At 36.8% G+C, this 8,800-nt stretch overlaps 1 long non-coding RNA gene across 2 annotated transcripts; it reads left to right on the top strand.

Annotated features, from left to right (window-relative positions):
* Positions 1–390: 390 nt before the first annotated feature.
* On the top strand, positions 391–2,979 carry LOC145651634 (uncharacterized). 2 transcript variants are annotated; one of them, XR_014117400.1, is made up of 5 exons: positions 391–475; positions 606–962; positions 1,259–1,748; positions 1,919–1,962; positions 2,583–2,979. It is a non-coding gene; the product is annotated as an uncharacterized LOC145651634 (long non-coding RNA). The 2 variants fall into 2 exon arrangements; XR_014117401.1 differs by having other exon boundaries at positions 1,207–1,748.
* The last annotated feature ends 5,821 nt before the right edge of the window (positions 2,980–8,800 follow it).

Here is an 8,800-nt window from a genome sequence, read left to right as displayed (position 1 = left end):
CATTAATCATGCTCTGTCAGGTGTGGTTTGACAGTAGAAACAAAACGAGGGGCCCAATTTTGAGCAAATTTTCAATTGGCTAAAAATCAATGGCCAAAAGTATCTGCACTCTAAAATCTAAGATGTATAAAAAAGGGGAAATTATTATTATTATTATTATTATTATTATTATTATTATTATTATTATTATTATTATTATTAATAGTAATTACAGCAATTTAGTTTTTTGGGCTCCAACATGTTTTAAAGAGATAAGGCACTGCAGGTAGCCAATGAAGTTTGTGAGACAACAGGACAGTACAGGACCATGTGACTTTTGCCAGCCAATGAGATTTTGAGTCATAAGATCTGAAAGTTCATGAAGTTTGCTTTGTTTGTCAGTTGCTTCTTTTCACATTGTCTCCTCTGAGGTTGGATCATTACTCTGAAATGATGGTACCAGTCTGGATACTTATATTTTTGAGCTACAAGACATGTATGATTGCAAATCTTTACTAGTGTTCATAATTACATGTGTTACTGTAGTTTGTTGTTGGATTAATAAGCAATATACATTGGATTCAGTTTTTTTTTCCTTATTGGTCTGAATCTGTTTAATTTTATAGGTCCTGTTCAAACTACAGAGATTGTTAATCAAGCAGTCCTGAATGAAGCCCGAATAAGTATCACTCTTAACTGCACATTTAAAGCACCATCCAATAAGGATGATGACATAGCTTGCATTTGGTACAAGCAAACACTGAAGAAGGAGCCTCAGCAAGTAGGAACAGCGAAAATAAAGAAGGTGGGCTTGATTTCATCCCCATTCAACAACTCCAGATTCATACTGAAGTGGAGTAATGACACCACAAACTCTCTGACTATTCTAAATCTTACTGAAGAAGATGAAGGAACGTACTTCTGTGGAGTAGCAGAAAAATCGGAGGTTCACTTTTCCTCTGTTACATTTGTTGCTGTGACTGGTAATTACATGATATCTTTTAAACTTCTTAATATTTAAATCTAGATTATAACTAAAGCACAAAACACTTGTAATCTGAATGTCAAAGCCACAGTTATTTTATGATGTAGAATGTAGAAAAAAATATTTCTTTATACTGTACTATAAATACAGAATAAATAAAGTCGGTGGACTGCAAAGCGACATATGAAAAACATTTTATAACATAACCTGCTAATTCTACAGTAGTACACTTGTTGTTCCAGCATGTGAGGGAAACCAAAATGAACTAAGAGCTGCCACTGTTTTATTGACCAGGACATCGAGAGTTAAACCAAACAAAGACTGATAATAGAAGAAGAGGGTTGGATACCCTCAAAAACAGCCATTTAAGCAAGTAACTTTGTGTCATTTTGCTTTAAATTAAATGATTATCACAGAATAAAATAATTAGCAGCTTTCAAAATCCTGTATGACCATCACAAGTCACAAAAATCTAGATAAGCATGTGAAGGACACAAAGATAAAGAGTGTTCAGTATTTTTGATATGTTTACAAATAGCAAGGGTTATACACATCAGTGCATCCAAATTCAGAGTGTATGTGATTAGCGTCTGATATTAAGGTCACATACCACACACCTTTCACTTTAATTTGTATATTCAATTATTTTATAAAGATTGTTCTGCAGTAAAGCCCGTGGGTCCTGTAGTGATCTGTCTTGGAGCAGTGCTGGGAGTGTGTGTGGCTGTTATCATTGCTCAAGCCATAATCATATGTAAGATGAAAAACTCTGAGCATGGCAATGGTAAGTGTTCATAAAAGGGAAGGGGGCTCAACCTATTCTAATTCATGATTTCATACAATTTTTAAATTTAAGAAATAATAAAAATATTGATAACTGTTCTGCAGTACACTTGCCATATAGATAGTATTCCCTAAGTCAGCTACAATTAGTGTATTTTTTCCCGTCCACAGCAAGACCGCAACAAGGTAGTGTGATGGACAAAACCACCAATGAGGTAAAACTTGTGCAGTCATGCTTTCATGCGATTATTAGTAAAACTTTGTTCTCCAGGTTTATAGTCTTTATAGAGAATGTGGCATGAATCAGTTGACATAAAAAATCAAACATAAATATAGAACTATTTATGAGTGTTGGGAGTTTTTGTTGATAAAATGTGCTGTATCTTGTATTGATGGATGTTTTTAATTGCATTGTTTCAGATACAGCAGGTGTTGAACACAGCAGAAGAAAAGCTGTTAATATTTCATATTTAATCATTATAAACAATGACGAGATCCGTAAATCTTAAAAAGCAATTTCCTGCCATTTATACATTCCTGCCATTTATACATTGAAAGCTATGACGTCTTTGTTTCTGGCTTTGCTCAGCTCAGCTTCCTCTGTTTCATATCTGTGGAGCTGAAAAAGTTTATAGTTGTAGTCTAATTATGGAATCATTGACACACATGCATGAAGTTATTGTGGTGGAGATGTATGAGACATGCAACACTGCACTGCTGTAGAGGAGGAGGAGAAGGCAACTCACTGTCTCTGTGTTTCAGACTAGTAGTCATATTCTAAATAAGAATCTGAATAACAGTAATGTTCACTAAACATTGTTGTTCATTCCCACAGCGACATGATGCTGAAGAGCTGAATTATGCTGCCATTCATTTCAATGAGAGGAAAACCAAAAGAGGGCAGGTGAAGAGAGGACAGCCTGAAGACAGCATGTACTCTGAAGTGAAACGTTCAGCTCCTACTGACTATCATCTAGATTATTAGCTCTCTTCTCTTCTATAATACAAAGTGAAGTCTGGATACATTGTCTCTTTACTGGTGCATTCAGTGTTGTAAAGAATGTGCTGTGTAACTGTAATCTCTAATTCTTTACTCTCTGTTCATCTGCTTTCTGATCTTTAAGGTATGTTGTATTTCAACTGGTTCATTCCATCTTCAACAAAAAAGTGCCACATTTGTCTTAAAGAACTACTGTGCTCAAAACTGGGTGTCTGATAAAGAATATCCACAATGTTTTGATCTCTACGCATTGTGTTGTGTTTACTTAGTTGTTATAGTTGATTTTCTGATCTTTATATCTTCTCTTCATACTACTGTTACGTTTTGAGGATAAGCAGGATGCAGGGACAAGGCACGATGACAGATTTATTCTTACAAACATGCAACATATACGATAACCTCAAACGCTATACACAACTCAAACACCAACAACACGCATTAGAACACAGGAGACATATATACACTCCAGACGATTACACCTAACACAGAACAGGTGCATGAGATATTAAATATTAAATCTGATATAAACTATTTTTATTACATTCTATTTAATACTGTATATTTTCTTTTCTCATCATACTGGTTCATATTACAAAATTTTATTTTAATTGTGGTTGTTTTATTCTGTCCTACTTTAGTTGCTCTACCAATTATCAATAGCCTGTTACTAGCTATGTGCTTTACAGATATTGCAGTTTATAAATCTACAACTACCCAAACAATTTGCTGAGACAAAAAGTGATTCAACGTAAACTGAATAATTAGGTTGTAAAGCTTAAGAGGTTAAAAAAGAAAGAATAACACTGTATTGAATATGGACATGTAACCCCTGACCCTTATGTTTATAGTATGAAAATAACATGGCCAAGTTTTAGATTAGATTCAAGTTTGAGGGCCTGTGTATTTGTAAATATTATTTCAACATATTTTGTGTTATTTTCTAAATTATTGAAAATGAATGCACGTGCACACACACACACACACACACACACACACACACACACACACACACAGAATGCAAATTACAAAGAGTAAAAAGAGAAACAGAAACAAAAGCAGAGAAAGAGGTTTTGCAAAGTCTCTGTACACACTAGGAACCTTCAGTGCAAAGCACTGAACTATGACCTTTGTGGGAAATAAACCTCTGAATTATGTTTAGCATTATGTTTAACACTCGGACATCTCAGGGCATTTCCTCTGTTTTTACTTATACCATGATATCCATATGTTTCATATCAAAGTTAGGCAGCTGACGTGTATCTTCCCCTATAATCTAACCTCTATATTTAACATCTCATAGGCTCTATATTCTTACTATCGACAAAACTGAAAAGGCAGATTGTACAGATTCAGAAAATCTTTGAACTATATTTCTAAACAACCATTAAACCATTTTTCAAAACAATATTTTTAATAATATCTTTGTAATAGGACACACAGGACGTAAAAATACTGCTGAGTCCGATCCAAGATACGAAACTTTCAGCTCCTCCCACTGATTGCCGTGTGTGCTCTTTGATGGTTGGATTCCAGCCAGGGCCTGCCAGTACACCACCACCCAAAAGTGCCCACTGGGGCCAGAGTGCCTGGATGGATGGGCACAGTGGGAGGAGCTGATAAGTTTGGTATCCAGGATCTGACTCACCAGTATTGTTACGTCCTATGTTCTTTTGGTGTGGCTGTGTGTGTTCGATTCTAGATCCAGTTCCAGATTCCATTACAGAGTTCATGTTTGCAGCAAATCAGGAGACAAGACTCCACCCACCCTGAGGAATAATAAAATGAGGAAGACGCTATGGAGGGGAAGGCAGTGATATTTCTGTGAAATGTATGTTAATAGTATTTGATATTTGAGTTGGTGTATGACCTTGCTTCCCATATTGACTTTGTTGTTGACTTTGCTCTAATAGTTAGTTTTGCCACTGTATATTTGTATATATTTCACTTTGATCCTTTTGTTGATTTCACTGGTAAGTAGGAAGTGACTGCCATTTTGTTTGGGGAGGTGGTTTGCTCTGTATTTTCCACCTAGGGAGTAAGTGTACTTGTGTGTGTATTTTCTTTTGTATCTGTAGGTTTAGCAAGTGGTTGTTTGTTTCTAGTGTGTATTTGTTTGTTATTTTGGCCTAGGTCACTCCTGATGTTCTAGTCCAGTGTCACACTATCTCTTGTGTATATCACACTGTCTGTTGTACAATACACTGTATATCAATGAACTACTTTGGTCTATTTCTGTCTTACTTCATTTCCACCACACATTTGATTTGCCATTATCCTCATACTTCCTGTTATGGCCTGGAACCTAGACGAGGTCATAACAGTATTCAGCTACCTTCTTTGGGACCTTACGCCTCTCAGTCCAGCAGGTACTGAATCTTTACTCTGCACATCTGGAGTTAAGGAGGGCGTGAACCATGTAGGAGGGTCCTCCGTTGATGTCACGTTGATGTGTTGGATGGACGATAGAAAGTCAGAATTGTCTAGAGAACCCATTATGACAGGTTTTACGGAGGACACATAAAATGCAGAAGAACCTCAACTATGTTGACCTACTAGGTGACCTTGTTGAGCCTCACTGGGATGTCTTATGAGTGAACGTTCCCTCTCGAGCCGGTCTTCCCCTCTTTGGTGGCTACCCACATTACCCACAGCCACACACACCCAGCTGACAGATGGTGGTCACCCCTGATCATCCTTCCACTTGAAAGCTGCAATGGCCCTCTGCAGGTGGCAGTGTATCTTCTCCCACACTTTCTGGCTCTCTCACAACCAGGACTGGTTGAACCAGGACATTGGAGAGTTCCAAGGTCATAGCGGCAGGAACCCTGGGACACACTCAGATGGACTCAGGCTCAGTGTTACGTTGAACTTGTCCAAGAGTTCCTGCCAGACCCACAATGTACAATGTACTCCAACGGTCTGAGTTGATGTTGATGGCAGTCTGAACTGAATGTTTTGCATGGTGTGAATGTTTTGCAATGTGAAGATCGTGCGACAAAGTAGGAAGCAATCGTCTCCAACTGAAGGCTTTAATGAAACTGAAAAAGAACAGCAATGTGCACAAACATGAAATAATGAAAGCCAAAGCAAAATCAATGACCGACAGTTAGTCATTCTAAGGCCTTATAAAGGGACAACGTACCAAGATAACAAGACACAGGTGAATAAAACTCAACACTTGCCACCTGTGTGAGGTGTGGCACAAAACTTAAACATATAGCACAGGCAACAGAAGCAACAGAAAAGTATAAAGGATATTATATGGAGACTGCAGGAGGGGAGGTACCGTGACACATGACCTTACATGACCTGAGACTTGTATCTGATTTAGTCACACTTCACCTAAAGGTTTACACTCTTTCAGAAAAAGCACAAATACAGTTTCCTGTTGGTTATTTTTGCTAGTCTATGGAAAACAGAAGTGCAGATAATGATCTCTCACCAGTAACAGGGTGGTGCTCACACTCATACTTTCCTCCTGCCAAATGTATTTATTTTTACTCTTGAATTCAGCAGGCTAACACACCTTAGATATTTTGTTTGTGTTTACTTTTGAAATGATTTTTTTAGGTTATAACTGGTATTATAATGGTTCCATTTACAATTATCATTTCATTCATCTGTAAAATATACACTTTTAACATTTTTATGTTTTTTTTCTTAAGTATCTTAGGAGAGATTTTTTGATCATTAAGGTAGTACGGCATCATGAAACACGGGGAACTAAAGGGGAACTTCTAATTTTACAATAAAGGCCAAATAAGATAAACAAGACCTGAAGACTTCATCCAGCCAATGACAATATATCTCCTGAGATTGGTGTATTCATCAATTTCTAAAACATGACACTGTATTTCATTGGCCAGGACATCAAGAGTTAACCCAAATGGAGCCTGACAGTGCAGGAATAGGGTTATTCTATAAGGTTGTTATACATACTCAGTTCACTTTGTCTTAAGTACAGTGCCAACCTCCGTTTACTTTCCTCTTTAGCTGCTATCTGAGAGAATGGTGTGAGTTTTAGTCCTTGTGGTCACTATGAAAATAGACATAGGAAAAAAAAACACAAATACAAGTTTAGACTGATAATACACTTACTATGTGCATATGCAGTGTGGCATTTTTTTTTTTTGCTAAAATAATGCTAATGCTTAGGCAAGAAACACTTAAATTAAGAAAACAGTTACCAACATTATCTACAATCTGGGAACTCATGCATTATCCTTGTACTAACAAACAACAACAACAACAACAAAACACAAGACAACATGAAATTAAAAAAGAACAGTCCATACTACTCTCCAAATTCTTACTAACTGCAATGTCCCCATGCAGCCAATCACTTCATAACCTGTAAAACCCATTTTGTCCTCTCCAGTGACCTTCCCCTTCTCCACTGGCATAGTTACTGCATACTCAGTGTCGTCAGGTCCATAATAATTTTATGTATTACACCACCAAGCATTCCCCAACACAGCAGGTCCATACTGGTCTCTCTGGGGACTAAAGTCATATCCAGCCTCACTGGCACTGTTATTGCATGCTCATTTGGATCTACAATGTTAACAATGACATGACACAACATCCCACTCATCTGTCCAGTCCTCCATGTACCTGAAACACTGAACACCTCAGCCATTCCAGTTTTATGCATTTCCCCAACTAACCTGTGCTCTCCTCACCCACAACCACTGATTAGTCCTTTCAGCTACTTCTGATAATTCTTTCACAGCTGCCACTAGTTTACAGATTATAAAATAAAATTCCAGAAGCAAAGTGTTACAGAAAGATGGATGTGCGTAAATGTATGTGTTGAAGGTTCAGTGCCAGGATTTCCCTCCATTTGAGACCCCGCCTCATTCCTCACCGGGTTTTCAAGACAACTGCTCCTACTATTTAATGGCCCCTCCCACAAGAGAGAAGGAGGAAGAGAGGAGAGAATAGCAATGGTTTTGTTAGTTTGGTAATTGTTGGTTTGTTTGGCTTGTGGTTAAAATATTGTATGATGTTTGTGTATGACCTTGTTTTCCCCATTTTGGATGTACTTTGGCTTCATCCCACCTGCTTTGGTAGAAGTTGTATATATACATATAGATGTTGTATAAAGAGTGTAAATATTGGTTTGTTTGCTATTTTGCTGTCAGATACTGGTGGTAGAGAGTAATTGCCATTTTTGTTGGGTGTGGGTTTTGCCTGTTTCTGTGTCAGAAAGTCAGGAAATTGTGTCTGTTGTGTCTTTCTTGTGTTTGTTAGGATTATTTATTGTATTTTTCTTTCATTAGTGTAGGTTTTGTTTATTGTTTTGGCCTGGATCACTCCTGATCACATTGCACCAGTAAGACTGCTTGTAATTAATATCCACTGTGAAATACAACAAAAAGAAGACTTCCATTTGGGCTTCTGTTTGTTTTGATGCTGTTGATTTTTTTACAATTTACATTCTGTTAGCTATTTACATTTCACTTTCCTTGTTATGTCCTCACAGCCTAGTTGGGGTTGTAATAAAATATGTTCATAATCCGTAAATTGACTTCTACATTTCATAATCCTAATATAGAATTAAACAGTTCATAATCCTAACATAGACTTCTACAGTTCATAATTGCAGAGTATAATTCTTTTTGTTTTGTTTCTTTCTCTAAAATTAAATATGAGAAAAAAACTTTTAATCAGGTTTGGTTTAAAAGGACAGTAGCACATGAGGAGTTACACTTCTATTGTCTTAAAAAAAAGAAAAAGAGACCAGAATATAATAATAATAATAATAACAATAAACCTTTAGAATAATTTTGAATACTGTAAACTAGATTGTCAAATCACCCCTTTCTTCAAGTGGTGCTCTATTATTTTAACTTACATGGATGTTGGGCTCAACATGGTTTAATGTGATCTGACACTGCAGTTGTGCAAACATGGTTGATAGACAACAGGACAGAAAAAGACCTGTGACATTTTCTAGCCAATGAGATTTTGAGTCATTAGACCAGAAAGCTCATGAAGTTTATTTATTTTGTCAGTTGCTTCTTTTCAAAACATCTCCTCTGAGGTCTGAG

This window comes from Electrophorus electricus, chromosome 16 (assembly GCF_041902795.1).
Source record: "Electrophorus electricus isolate QZ-2024a chromosome 16, ASM4190279v1, whole genome shotgun sequence".
Taxonomy (NCBI): Eukaryota; Metazoa; Chordata; class Actinopteri; order Gymnotiformes; family Gymnotidae; genus Electrophorus; species Electrophorus electricus.
This window is presented reverse-complemented; position numbering and strand designations above follow the sequence as displayed.